Consider the following 15422-nt stretch of genomic DNA (forward strand, 5'->3'; position numbering starts at 1 on the left):
GGCCATTTTCGCTACAGCTTATTACCTCGACTTGCTTATTCTTAAGTGTGAAGGAGGGTATCACAAAGTCTTGAACCTTCGTGACTTGGCATTTTTCATCTTTCTTCAATCCCCTTCAAGAATTGTGACATGAGGTGCTCTCTGGCCACCAAGTAATCTTGACACTCCTCCTCACTGAGTTCCTCGATAGATGCAGAGATGTTGCCTTCATTGAGGTCGGTGATGACACCCATCTAGAGAGTAGATTAGATCGGTTTTGAATAACCAGATTAATCATTCCCCCAGCAAAGTTGCCAAAAAGTGTGTTGACGCAAAATCTGGTCACACACTCGAACGTGCTAGAACGTGTGGCAAGATCGTCAAAATGATCAACACCAGCACCCTCCCTGCGCCGACCAGTCAGACCAATATAGCGGACCGGTCAGACCGGTGCTCCAGGAAGACGGCGAAGACCTAGAACCAAGAGCTCGGGAGGGACCTCGTCAGAGCTAATGGAGCTAGGGTTGCTCTAAGGTCGGCAGGCCACTCAGAACATCATCAAACGCCATGGAGAAGAGCGAAGAACAGAAGATGGGGTTGGAAAAGCTAGAGTTTGGAGGATAAAAGGTAAAGGTAATTGTGTGAATCGATTGGGATTACCCTCAATCGGTCGTGGCCCTTCATATATATAGGGTGGGGAGGTATATACCCATTAGGAGTCGAAACCCTAATAAATCTCGTGTCAAAATACAACTCCTAACTCGGATTGGGCGTTTCGGACCGGTCTGACCGCCCCTGGACTGGTTAGACCGGGGTGCAGGTCTTCCGGGAGGCATAACTTCCTCATCCGGACTCCAAAATGGACGCTTCATATATGCATTTCGATCATCTCAACGAGATCTACGCAATGGTGTAGTCCAATTGATGATTTGACATACTTTTCCTGACAGGTCTGACCGGTTTGTATGAGAGATCTGACCGGTCTGTCCAGATCATCTAGAAAACCTCAATCGTGCCAATTTTGGGTGTCAACAGTGACATCATCCTCCTCGCAACAAAAAACCATCTCTTATTTCAAAAAAAAATGATCTCCACGCCATTCTAGTTATATGCTAGCAGCATTATTTCCATCGCATACCAGAATGATGAGTTTATTTCCAAAGCCGCACATTGTCGCTCATCACGTCATCTTCCTCGTTCCTGTTGCCTAGAGCGGAGAAGCGAATCGACACAAGCGGCCGTAGGGTTCATCGATCCCCATCTCCATCTGCACATTCATTGTTGATTGTTGATTTCCATCGATATCACTTCTCCTTGATCTTCAACCCCTTTTTTTTGCCTGGGATTATTTTGAGGAGCGATGTTCTAGCAGGTCGATTCCCTGATATCTCTGCGTCATTCCTATGTGTAGCCTTTTGATTTGCCTTATTTTAATCCATAGGTGGCTGAATTTGTTATCTGTATAATACGGCGCAAAACTCTTTGCTAGAGGATTTAGAGGGTTTGCTGGGAATGCTGTTCTCAGTTTTTTGAATGAGTAGCTGGCTAACTGATTTTTTATTGTAGATCCGCTTGATCTGTTTGGTTAAGGTTGATTTTTCTTAGTTTCGCAACAAAGTCGCTGATTTGTTCATTTTTTCCTAACCATTTCGTTCTTTTTGGCTAATAAGTTGTGTTCTCCTCGGTGAGCAACGGTCCCCTGAGCAGGCATTTGGTAGTGGTTGCAGGCTGGAGTTTAATCTTCTTTTTGAAAGATGGACACAAGAGTTCTCATTGAACCGATCCATTAGTACGATAAAATCCCCCATTAATCAGAGATAGTACTTTTTATGACTCGGACCCATGTGTTTCTCTGTAATCAAGTATACTAGACACTTCAGACATAAGTAATCAGTCCTGAATACTGACTAGAACAGAATCATATGAATTGTGTACATATAAACTTATTCTAACTTGTTTCCTGGAAGACATTTCTGACTGATTGGAGATTATAACTAAAATAGAATGGATAAGATGAGGGTATTTTGGTTGTTTAGTTCTATTTTTTAGTTGTAGTAGTATTGCAGACCATTCATGCATATAGTTTTATGATTACTGTACTTCCAGTGTCAGCTTTTTTAAATGTTGCTTCCTTCATTTGTTTTTCCCCATTTCCCACTTGTTGGATACATTAGAAATTTTGATGTATACAATTGACATGCTGCTTAGCATAAGGTTGTAGTAAATTTTTCTATCCCGCTATGCACTGTGTGCTTTCTCTTTTAATAGTTCTATTTATGCTGATTTGTGTGAATCTGTCAGTTGCCTTCATGTGGAGTCTTATATGCCTCTTTTTTCTTACTTAGATGGCTCTCCAAAGAGATCTACAGGATTAGTTGTCAATCCTAGGTCTGTACAGTCTAGTGATTTCGATTTTCAAGCTTTTGATGTTACCGACAAGTCCCAACATACATATTCTGAATCTGATTGTGACATTTCTTTTGAAGCTTTGCATCTCTCTCGGATCTGGTTCTCTCCCAACTTTTAGAAGCGTGAATGCATAGTATGTTAGGGCAACTCCAACCGAGACCCTTTTTGCACCCCTACCTCATCTTTGAGGGTTGAAACGCAAAAAACATGCTCCAATTGGTCTCTCATCCGGCCCCCGACAGATGGGGCGGCCTCATTTCCTCCCCTCGAACTCTCACTTGTAGGAGGTCCTCTACCGGACTCTCATCCAGTGGCGGCGCCAACGGTCTGCCCTCCCGCGCCTCCACGGAGCTTTCCTCGCGCCGTCCAGGAAAGTTTCCCCAAGCTAGGTACGTTGATTTCTCCTCTAAAGCAGCTGTGCAGTCTAGGAGAGGGAGGGGAAATAGCACCTGTAGATCCGGCGGCACCATGGAGGGCGGCGGCGGCCATGGGGCTAGCGGTGTGCCGCCTACGCTAGATGGGGCTTGCGGCCTGCCGAGATCCGCGCGTGAGGGGCCACCTGCCTAGATCCACGCATCAGGGGCCGGCGGCCGTGCGGCAGGAGGCCGAGGCCAAGGGCGGTGGTGGCGCCCTGTCCTTTGCGCGCCAGGGGTGCCCCGTGCCCTGTTGCTGCTACTGCTGCTGCGTGAGGGGGTGCAGTACTGGCTTGCTGCTGCGTGAGGGAGGCCGCGCCCTGTTGCTGCTGTTGCTGCGTGAGGGAGCTAGGGGATAGGGCCTGGTGCTTTCTGATTGCTTATCTGCTGTTTTTTTCATATTTAATTGCAGGCGGTAGAAATGCAAAGCTGGGTTAATTTGGTGGAGAGCAATATTGGAAGCAGTGAGCTTGACGCTGATGAGATCAATTTTGGAGCAATGCCCGATGAACAAGCAAATACGGAGGAACCTACGCCTATAGAGGTTTCTCCGTCCTTGAAGATAGGAAAGAAGAACAAGAAGAGAATAAGGAATTTCAGCGAGAAGGAGGATATTTTGTTGGCATCGGCATGGCTAGAAGTAAGCATGGATCGTGTTCAATATGTTGATCAAAATCGTAGTACTTATTGGCAGCGAATTCATGAGTTCTACCACAAGTACAAGACATTCGAATCTGATCATAATATCAGTTCTCTCTCACACCGTTGGGGTGTCATTTAAGCAAGTGTTAGCAAGTTTTGTTCATGGTACAGTCAAGTACTTCGTTCCAATCAAAGTGGTGTCACAGAGCAAGACAAGGTATACAATATTTTTCTTGTCTGGTTTGGAAATGTATATGCATGCATGTTTATTATTACTAACACATTGCTATTTGTCCAGATTCAACAAGCATGTGTGTTATACAAGGATGCAGATCCGGATAACAAGTCATTTGGTTTGCTGCATTGTTGGAACCTGCTGCAGCATGCCCAGAAGTGGAAAGACCTCCCTTGTAACAGCACCAACAAAAAACAGAAGACATCATCAACAGCAAGTCCAAGGCTGCTACTCCTGGAACACATGAAAGTCACCATGGTGATGAAGAAGATGGTCCAAGTCATACTTCACCAAGTAAAGGTAGGCCTGATGGTCAGAAGAAGGAGAAAGAAAGGCGAGGTAAAAATCCTATAGCTCAAGCTGAAACTCTTTACTTGGGAGCAGTAGAATATAGTTGGTCTAAGAAAGAAAAGGCTGATGAGCTAAAAGAGCTTAGGGAAAAAGAGCGCAATGATGAGAGGCTTGCTGTAGAAATTAAAAGGATGCAAATGAAGCAAGAAGTGGAGACTAGGAGGCTTGATATCAAGGAACAAGTGGAGAATAGACGCATTGATCTCCAACAACAAGAATTGCTGTTGAAACAAAGGATGGATGATGAGAAAATAATGAATGTGGATTTAACTCAATTGAATGGGGACCAAAAAATATTCTATAGTATGCTGCAAAAACAGATCATTGCTCGACGCTTGGGTAGCGGTAATACTTGAGATTATGGGCCTTTGTCAGTTATGTATGAACAATTTAATTATTTGCCTCGGTATGTATGAACAATTTAATTATTTGCATCGGTATGTATGAACAATTTAATTATTTGTCTTGGACTGTTTATGCTAATTTGTGTTCAATACATAAAGCTGTGCATGAATGAGAAATACATATTTCATTGAACAACAAGTACATGAATTAGAAATAGAGATACATAGTGGATGATCAATACAAGTCTGCATGGCGTTGCCAAAGGTGCTCGATCAGATCTTGCTGAAGTTGTTGGTGTGTTTCTCTATTTTCTGATATCACGATGAGCTTGAATGAAATAAGAAAACTCACGTGTATGGTTGCGTTGTTCAGGTGGCATAGTGCTTACAAGTTGGCCAACCCCCTCGTAGTGGATGTCAACATCTTCATCTTCATTTCTCTCATCTTCAATTATCATATTGTGCATTATAACACAAGCTGTCATAATTTCCCTAAGTGTATCCTTATCCCAGAAACGAGCCGGTCCACGAACAATGGCAAAACGAGATTGCAAAACTCCAAAAGCTCGTTCAACATACTTTCTAACTGCTTCTTGAGCCTTGGCAAAGTATTTCCTCTTATTGCCTAGTGGAGATTGTATGGTCTTCACAAATGTTGCCCATTGAGGATAGATGCCATCAGTAAGGTAATAGCCCATGTTGTAACTATGTCCGTTGATGGTAAAATCAACTTTGGGGGCTTGCCCATCCGCTAGCCTTGCAAACAGATGCGATCGATGGAACACATTGATATCATTGTGAGAGCCTGGTAATCCCAAGAAAGCATGCCAAATCCAAAGATCTTTAGAAGCAATGGCTTCAAGAATGATTGTAGGCTCATGGACATGTCCCGTATACTGACCTTTCCATGCTGTAGGGCAGTTTCTCCACACCCAATGCATACAATCTAGGGACCCAAGCATTCCAGGAAAACCCCTACGCTCGGCACTTGCAAGCAATCTAGCTGTGTCTTGCTCGTTTGGAGATCTCAAGTACTCATCCCCAAACACTTCAATAATAGCTCTAACTAGCCTCCTAAGACTCTCTATGACAGTACTTTCTCCAATACGAAAATATTGGTCCATAAAATCTGCGGGAACGCCATAACTAATCATCATGTAGGCAGCACAAATTTTCTGCAGACAAGATAACCCAAGCCTTCCACATCTGTCCCATTTTTGCACAAAGCAATTATCATGCTCCTCTACAGCATGTGCTATGCGAAGAAATAGAGGACGAGCCATTCTAAACCTGAGTCGAAGAAACAATAATAAGAAAAATGTAGGAGCTTCTTATCGATGGATTGAGAATGCGAGGGAAAAAAAGACAATTTCACATACCTGCGCCGAAAGATAGATGCATCATATGTTGGAGCTTCTGAAAAATAGTCATGGTACAACCTCCAATGTCCACTTTCTCTATCGTGATGAATATATTGCCGGCCAGGTATAGAGCCCCCCCATTGTGAACTATGCATAGCCAGGTATCTCATATGAGCTTGATGTAGTGCACCAAGGGTGAGTTTAGGCTCGTCATCATCATCTGACGAGGACAACGAGTCCAAGCGATAGAGTCTACTCATTTTGATGTGACGAAGCAACAACGAAGTGATTGGCTCTTTGCAGAATAGGGTGAATGAGTCTGTGTATATTGAGATGAAAGACATTGCCGTTTGAAATATAGCCGTTGGGATATGACCGTTTGAAATATAGTCATTTCAAATAGCCATTTCAAATATAACCGTTCGAAATATAGACGTTTCATATACTCGATTGCATTATAGCCGTTGACATATACCCATTTGAAATATAGCCGTTGGAATATTAGTCATCGTTCAAATTATCGTTAGCGGCCAAATTATTGAATAATTAATTATTATAAATAATCCCATTCAAAAATTATTAGTCCGAAATATATTCATTGAGATAATCATTATTGCTAATAAACACCATTTGCTTATATAGTTCTACCATTGTTAGTTACATGATATCAATTGAAAAGAGACATTGAAGATATAGGGAGACATATAAGAGTTCGGTTGGAGTTGGAAAGAAGTAGGGGGCTGGAATCTGGATGAGAGCTCCTCATGTAGAGGAATAGGGGTTCAAATTTGAGAGTTCGGTTGGAGTTGCCCTTAGGGGGCTATTAACCATTGTTGCTATTCTACTACTGTCTGGAGCCAATTCGACAATAATAAGTTAATTATATGTATATAGGAGCAAACTGCACGAGGTATCCTGCACCTCTTTTTTTTTTCCTGATATATTACAACCCCTCAACATAAATGCAGCTACAGGTTGGTGTCTTTTTGCATGGTAGGGTTTGCAAAACTTGTTTGGTAGGGGATTCTGGGGTTCCATGGGGAATGGTGTACCGGGTATTTCATATAGCAAGTAGCTAATTTACACTCCCACACTATCGAGGATTTGAGGTGGCTGAATACTTGCTAGGATTTTGGCAAGGGTTTTAGGTATGTGATGGTTATTTTCTTTTTAGAATTATATGATATGATTTGCTCTTTATCTCAGAATTTTTTATTTGAAGTGGGAAATGCGTTGTAAGTTTGAGAGGGATAGCAAGCAGCATTCGTGATTCTCTTTGGTGCATTCAGGGATACGGGCGCTCTAAATCAAATCTGCAGCTATATGTATGGTTGAGTTTGTTGGGCTATGAAATAATATCACCTACCTGTGTGCAACTATCCTATTTCAGGAGCTTCTTATAATGATTGGAGCTATCTTTGTTTTACTGATATGAATCAGGAACTCAAATACTCTAGAACTACAATTAAAAACAGGTATTACTGGTCCTATATTTTGTCTCTTTTAAATTATGTATGATGCTATTTTGCTTTTTGTTACATTTAGTCTACACTAGGTGAAAAGATGGGAACAATAGCTCGAATTAGATGTGCAATGTGTTATATAAATTTGAAATATGACTTGCTTACACTTTTCACATCTCTGCCCTCCTTTTACCTTCCACTTTTATTTATCCCCTGCCACGTACTGCCTATGGAATTTGCATCTTATATGTAATCTGTGCCATTTCTAAGTGGTAGAGAAGAGGAGGTTTGACCAGGGCATTCTCTCTTTTTGTCTTTCTTCCTTTTCATATTTCCAGTCCTTTTAATTCTTTATCTTTCTCATGCAGTCGTGCTTTAAATTTAGTTTAATGAAAGATCACTAGATTAACCTTGTTTCTGATTGTTCTATGCTATTATTTATTGCACTTACAATGTAGAATAACCGTAATTTATATTTCCACTATAAGTCATGCTTGATGCACATGTATTGTCATCGGTTCTCGTATTTTCATGTAATTTTATACTAATTTATATTTTACTAGAACTTTGGGGAGTCAACCTGTGTGTTGCCAGTGTTACTGCCTACAGAATTGCTATCAATCGTAGCAGGAGTGTTTCGTACTATGCCCTTATGCTTTTGGCCAAATTTTTTTGAGGTCACATCTATGCAGGTGGACAGGGACAGTGTCATCCCTAGCATAGTTCCGAGCATTGAATTGGTGCCCGTGGCAACAATGCTAGTTCTTATATGTACATAAGGAGGGTTGTACTCTAGATGCAGCTTCATTTTGAGTATGGCTTTTACAATGGCTTCATAGATAAGTTATTTGTTGTTCCTGTTTGCTAATTATAAATGTTCTGGTCCTCACAGATAAGTTTGTGGGTTCGTAATGCAACGAAAATCTATAATATTTGTGAACCAGGAAGGTATACACTACTATAGAGTTGCAAGAACATTTTACCACTTTAGGGGTATATATATATATATATTCAAAGAATAAATTTTCAGAGGCATCATTTATTGACAGTGCTTGATTCCCGTGGTCTCACTTCACCCAAGCTCAACCTCATGATTGATACACTTGGTGGCTCCTCTATATCTACAAGGTTCTTATCAACTTGCTTTACTTGAGAGCCATTGGATTCATCAAAAGTCACATCTACCGTGATCTCCACACAATTGGTGGTTTTGTTGAAAACACGATATGCATGTTCGTTAGTATCATAACCATGGAGAAAGCCTTCATCTATCTTTGGTGTAAACTTTGAGGTTTTGGTTTTCTTGTTAGGTATGAAACACTTACAACCAACTCTAAAGTAATGCACCTTAGGTTTATTACCGGTTATTATCTCTTATGGAGTCTTGCCCAAGTACTTGTGGATGTAGAGGCGGTTGATTGCATGGCAAGCGGTGTTGATTGCTTCGGCCCAAAAGCTATCCGGAGTCTTGTACTCATCAAGCATGGTTCTTACAGCTTCAATCAAGGTTCTATTCTTCCTCTCCACAATGCCATTTTGTTGCAGAGTGTATGGAGCGGAGAATTCATGCTTGATCCCTTCTTCATCAAGAAATTCTTCAACATTGGTGTTCCAGAGTTCCGATCCATTATCACTTCTTATGTGCTTCATCTTCAATTCATATTCATTTTGGGTTTTTCTAATGAATTTCTTGACTATCCCTTGAGCTTCACTTTTATCTTGCAAAAAGAACACCCAAGTGAAATGGAAAAAATCATCAACAATAACAAGACTATATTTGTTACCGCCAATGCTTATGTAGGCAATTTGTCCAAACAAATCCATATGTAGAAGCTTCAACGGTCTTGTCGAGGTTAAGATATTCTTGGCAAGATGTGGAGCACCAACTTGCTTCCTGGCTTGGCATGCGCTACACAACCTATCTTTCTCAAAAACAACATTGGTTAGCCCAAGGATGTGCCCCTCTCTTTGAAGCTTGGCCAAGTTCCTCATTTCCACATGGGCTAGTAGGCGATGCCACAGCCAACCCATATCGGATTTTGTCACCATACAAGTCTTGGGCTCAACCTTTTCCATTGAAATGTCCACACTATAGATTTTGCCCCTTAATTGACCCTTAAAGGCAATAGAGGAGTTGTCGCTTCTAAAGATGGTCACACTCTTACCAGTAAAGAGACAATTGTAGCCCATTCCACAAAGTTGTGAGACCGACAACAAATTGTATCCCAAAGTTTCAACCAAACATACATTGATAATAAATTGTTATGAGTGAGAGCAATCTTTCCCAATCCAACTACCTTACCCGTGCTATTGTCTCCAAGACAATGGTCTCCTTTGGAATATGAGGTGAACAAATTCTTCTTTGGTTATATGATTTGAGCATCCATTTTCAAGCAACCATGCAGTGCCACCGGAGGAGTATGCCTACAAAACAAGTTATGCTTGGAATTTAGGTACCCAAATAGAGTTGGGTCTTTGTAGGTTAGACGGATACATCTTTGGAACCCACACACTCCTAAGAATCTTCTTTGTGTAGGCACCAACATATTTGATCACTATTTTACCATTGTGGTCCATTGTCACCATGTAGTCCGTTGTATAGCTTGGTGAACGCTCATGTGTGACACTCTTGTTCTTGATGGGAGCTTCTACTTTCTTCTTAACTAGAGTAGAGATCAAGGGGGTCACTCTATGTGCCATGTCCATCAACTCACCAAGATTACCACCCTTGGTGAAAGTGAGGGTTTCTTTGCCTTTGACCACCTTTCTCTCATTTACCTTGGCTCCCTTGTAATGACCAAGCCTGTCCTTTATGGTAGGATATCTACCATCCTTGTAGTTGACCTTGGGCTTGGGCTTCACATTACCTTCATAGCTATTCTTGACTATCATGTTGAGCCTCTTGATTTCTAGATCCTTGGCATTGACCAATTCTTCTAGTTTTGCGAAGTTAGTAACATAAGCGTGTATATCAATTTTATAGCAATTGGAGCAACCTTCACTTGTGGAAATGTTGGAGTCAAGAACGGCCTTGGAATTGATTTTTGTGCTTTCCCAAAGGACATTATAGTTAACTTCAAGGCCTTTGTATTTGATAGTCAAGCTTGATAAGCTATCTTGAAGTTCACTATTAGTGGCCTTTAGGGAAGCTAGAGAATCACTTGCCATGGTGCTCTCCTTCATCAACCTCTTGTTAGAGTCATTAGCCAAAGACAAGTCTATGGATAACTTCTCTATTTTAGCTTTTTCCTCGGCAAGGGACTTCTCTAATGTAAAGTTTCTCTCCTTTTCTTGGATGGGCAAGTCTTCTTGCCTATCAAGAGTATCTTTCTTTTTCTCCAACTTCTCCATAAGCTTTTTAATTTCTTTAAAACCTTTCTTTCCTAATTCTTTTATCATGTAAGCGTCATGTTGCTTTTCCTCATTTTCAAAATCATTTTCTACACTACTAGATGTAGAGGAAGGATGGGAAGAGGTGGAGGATGATTGTTGTACTTTGTTGCCTATTGCCATGAGGCAAAACTGAGTGTCATCCTCATCGTCGGAGATGTTGTTGAAGAGCCTCCTTGTAAACTTGGACATGGCTAGAGATGCCATACCCTCCTTGTCGAAGCCTTCATGACTTGACTCGCACTCTTCACCAACATGAGCACGACCTTGATATTTCTTTTTGAAGTCCTTGCTCTTCTCCTTGTACTTCTTCTCTTCCTCCTCCTTATTCTTGAGCTTTGGGCAATCAGCAATATAATGGCCCATCTCCTTGCACTCATAGCATCTTCTATGATTTGGCTTCTTCTTGTCATAGCCATCCTTCTTGTGATATTTCTTCTTCATGAATTTCTTGAAGTTTCTCAAGACTAATAAAGCCATTTCTTCATCGGTTGATCCCTCATCACTTGAATCTTCTTTGGTTGACCTGAGGGCCTTTGAGCTTGTATCAACCGGGTTGCTTGGAGTTGCATTGAGTGCAACACTCTTGTTCACTTTGCGGCTAAGTGACTTCGCAACATCCCTCTCAACTAGTTCTTGATGGAGAATTTCACCAAGAAGTTGATTTGGTATCTTGGTCTTGAATTTTGAATCTCTTTTAATCATTGTTGCGAGGGTAGGATTTCTTGGAGTGAAAGCTCTAAGCAACTTCTTTGTGACCTTGTGATCATCCCATTCCGTGCTTCCAAGTGCAGTAATGTCCGAAACAAGAACCATTAATCTTTCATACATTTGGATCACGGTTTCATCATCATTCATGACAAAGTGCTCAAATTCTCCTTGCAACAAGTCCATCTTGCCTTCTCGGACTTGATCTGTTCTCTCATGAGCTTCATTCAATGTATACCAAATCTTCTTTGCAATCTTAACATTGCGGACTTTGTTGCATTCTTGGAGACAAAGGGAGCTTATGATGAGTCTCATGACTTGCGCATTGCGGAAGTAATCTTGTGCTTGTTCGGCTGTGGGCACACCATTGACGTGTGGAGTCACACCTACACACACAGCCTCCCAAACCGAAGGGTGAAGCCCGTAGAGGTGCATTTTCATATCAAAAGACCACTTGGAATAATCCATCCCATCAAAGTACGGATCACGTTCCAAGTGAACGGATTGAAATTGAGAAGAGGAATACGGTGATTAGTCGTAGTTGTGAGGAACTTGATGCATGCCGAAGAAAGGGTGCTTCTCCTTTTCTTCCATGATTCTTTTCTTCATCAACTTTCTCGCCTTCTTCTCAATCTTGGTGTTCATCTTTTCTTTTCTTCTCCTTCTTGCCTCCGACATCTCACTTTCATCTTCATCACTTGAACTCGAATCATCGCTTGATGCTGCATCATGGATGAAGGGTGGTCGACTTGAGGAGAAGGGGTTGATGGAGCTTCTGGGAATACCGATGGAATGACTCCGACTTCTTGCGCAGCAACTTTGGCGGCGTCGACACCGTCCCCGCTTTGAGACATCAAAATGGCTCTTGTACCAATTGAAAGGATCTTGGTGATGCCTAAGAGGGGGGTGTGAATAGGCGAGCCTGAAAAAATTAAAAAAATTCTTCGTAGCGGATTAGTCTGTCGACCCTTCCGACCCAGTGAAGGAAGTTCCAACGAGGATAAAAATTTGAACAAATTACAAGTTTTCAGAGGAACCTAAGAAAAGTGCTTGAATCAAAAGTTCACAAGTATGTCCTAGAGAAACCTGCAAGTGATCTCACGTGAAAGAACAACACACAAACATAGATCGGGACAAAACAATCACTAGGTCAACTAGAACATGATATGAACATGAAGAACACGTGACACAAGATTTGTTCCTGAAGTTCACTCCAACAAAGTAAGCTAGGTCTCCATTGAGGAGCTCATAAAGAGCAGGGTTGCCCTCTAACCCTTTTCCTCACCCAATCAACCACTTAGGAAGATTGAGTCTCTTACTAGTGATGCCCACAAAGGACAGGGTAATACAAACTTCTCGGGGTGCTCACACATGAGAGGACGCTCCACGGGCGACGCTGAACTGTCTAAGAGCAAGCTCCAAAAGTAACAAATGTGAATCGAAGAATGGAGATGCTTCTAGTGCTCTTGAGATGAACTTGGCTACACTCTCAAGTCAAAGGCTCAAGCTCACACTCGAATCTTGCTCACACCTAAGCATCTTGGAAGGGTTGGGAAGATGTTTTGAAAGCTTGAGAGGTGTTTGTGTTCGTGGAGGTCTGAGGGGATTTATATACCCGAGCCCCAAAAACTAGCCGTTACTGGGCTGTTTATGTGTTTATCAGAACTTCTGACATGAGGTCGGAACCTCCGATGAAGTTAAAACTATTTGGTCGAGAGGGTATTGTCGAAAACAGGAAGGGACCTCCGATAGGGAGTCGGAACTTCTGACCCACTAAAAAACAGCTGGCCGAGGACCCATCGGCAGAAGCACAAAACTTTTGAGGGGGGGTCGGAACTTCCGACCCCTACTAAAAAGGCAGGTTCAACTGCAATTGAGTGTGTGGTGTCTCTCAATGGGTTTTTAGCATCTCAACTAGACATTATGGCATCTCCACACTATTTTTCCACGTCCCTCTTAGTAGTACGGTGTTTTCTATACTCAAATTCAAAATAAAAAATTGCAAAAGATCTTCAATGAAGCTCATACACCGTCTCTTTAGCGAATATGGCATCTTAATTGCTCTTTTTCATTTCAATGATTGTTGATACTGCTTATAGCTCAATGAACTCATTTGCTCCTTAATTGTGCATGTCATAAACATCAAAACTCACTTAGGGGGCCAAATGCACTTACACATAATTGATGCAGCAATATCTGATGTAGCGGTGGCAACTGCAATCTAATTACAATTCCATATCAGAGTTTATAACATTGGTTAACATATATACTAATGAAATGAATATGTATCTAGATTACCTGCAGCAATATATACTAATGTCAACAGAAGCCCCAAAGCTGGTGAATGAGAAATGTGAGTTGAAGTACCGAATGTTGTTTCTAAAATATTACGCGTCCATATCATTGTGGCTGGTGAACAGACGACGTAGGTCATCAGGAATCAATGTAGTAAATATATTAACTTTTCCCTGCCTGCAACAGAATCCAAGACCTTCACCTGGAAACCTTTTTGCTCCACAGTACTTGCAGATAGGAACCTTACGTAGCACAAAATGTCAAGTAGGCAGGTCCTTACACTACAAGAAATCTGTTAATCCATGACGAATTTTCGGTGACGTTTATGAAAACTGTCATAAGCAGACAAAATCTATGACGATTTATAAATTTTCATCACAGATTTGCAAATAGCCCATACAGGCTCTAATTTGGGCCCAGTATCTGTGACAAACCTCTGAAAACGTCATAGAATGAAAATAGAAATCATCATAAATTTGATATCATGCTCAAACCACAATGATGGTAAAGAAAAAAATATTATAGGCTGTGCCACTTCAACATTTGTTTTTGGAAAGAAAAAAGCGGACCAAAATGCACTACAGGTGACTTCTAATCTAAGAAGAAAACTCACGTACCTTTCCATAATGTAAATAATACTTCTTTGGTGTCCCTCAGCCATACTAGTAGATCACAACGTACCAAGCAAAAAGAAAAATGATAGCATATTGGTTGTTAGTTTTCTCGGTGAAAACCTTGCCTGAGTTCGCTCAGGCGGGCGGTGGTGGCGCCCTTGGCATCGTTCCTTCCTTGGAAACGTCGTCGTTGGAGAACCTGTTCCATTGCAGCCTGCGGCCATGGCTCATGGCGATTGGCGGCGGCGTCCCCCTCCTTGGAGGTGTCGCTGCTTGAGAATCAACTCAACATATAACATTGATAGCTGGTTGGCAGCTAGGGGTTGTCTCGTCGTTGTCGGCTAGCTGCTTGCAGCGAACCACGACGGCAACTAAGTGCAGCGTGGGGCAGCGTCAATGGACGGCGCTTGCTGCTACGACTTCGTGAGACGACTTGGCTTGCAGCAGACCGTGGTGCAGTACATCGTTGGAAGACGGCGCAAGCGACTACCCTAACTTCCTAAGGCCGAAAATAGCTTTGTTGCTATTCGTGGTTGTGCCACATTTCCACCCTTATGCTGGGGTGTGCGTTTTTTTTCTATTCGTGGTTATGCCACAAATTTGCCCATGTGCTTGGGCTCTGGAGTTGGTTTAGACCTAGTTTAGCTAGGTGGTTGTTGAGGTTTTAGCCCGGTTTTCTTAAATTAACCGAGCAATGTGGGTTTTGTCTCATTTTCCCTAAAAATGAGGCCTTTGATCTATGGTCCGCCACACCTTTTGAATACAATTTAGGTGGGGATACTCTCCCCCCACCCCTGACCATTCAAAAAAAAAGATCTAGCACCAGCAGCTAATCAGGTACGGTGGGCTGGCCCAATAATCTTAGGGGTGGGGTCGAGGACACTCAAAACACGCACGGCAGCATGCAGATGCAGTGCTCGGCCACTCTGTGCTCTTATCTCACGACCACGAGTGCTTTGCACGCGCCCTTGCGCGCCCAGCGCAAGCGAAATGAAATTTATCCTAATAGCGAAGTAATTGTACTGTTAAGTACCGAGCATAAAGTTTCCTTTTTCTTATTGGAAGATGGATACATAGGAGTATATGACGTTCATTCCTAAAAGGCAAGATTAAGTGTATGGAGTTTGCTTGTTGGCACGGGAAGTAGTCCTCCGGTTCTGATTTCTGCGGCAAAAAAATTAATCTTTTAAAACAACCAAAGCTTGCAGATTTACACGA

The 15422-nt window shown here is 42.0% G+C and overlaps 1 long non-coding RNA gene across 1 annotated transcript; it reads left to right on the top strand.

Moving 5' to 3' along the window:
* The first annotated feature begins 2660 nt into the window (after positions 1 to 2660).
* LOC120710580 lies at positions 2661 to 3860 on the top strand. The gene is made up of 3 exons (XR_005689939.1): positions 2661 to 2777; positions 3214 to 3660; positions 3742 to 3860. It is a non-coding gene; the product is annotated as an uncharacterized LOC120710580 (long non-coding RNA).
* Positions 3861 to 15422: the final 11562 nt, after the last annotated feature.

Source organism: Panicum virgatum, chromosome 5K (genome assembly GCF_016808335.1).
Source record: "Panicum virgatum strain AP13 chromosome 5K, P.virgatum_v5, whole genome shotgun sequence".
In the NCBI taxonomy this organism is placed as follows: Eukaryota; Viridiplantae; Streptophyta; class Magnoliopsida; order Poales; family Poaceae; genus Panicum; species Panicum virgatum.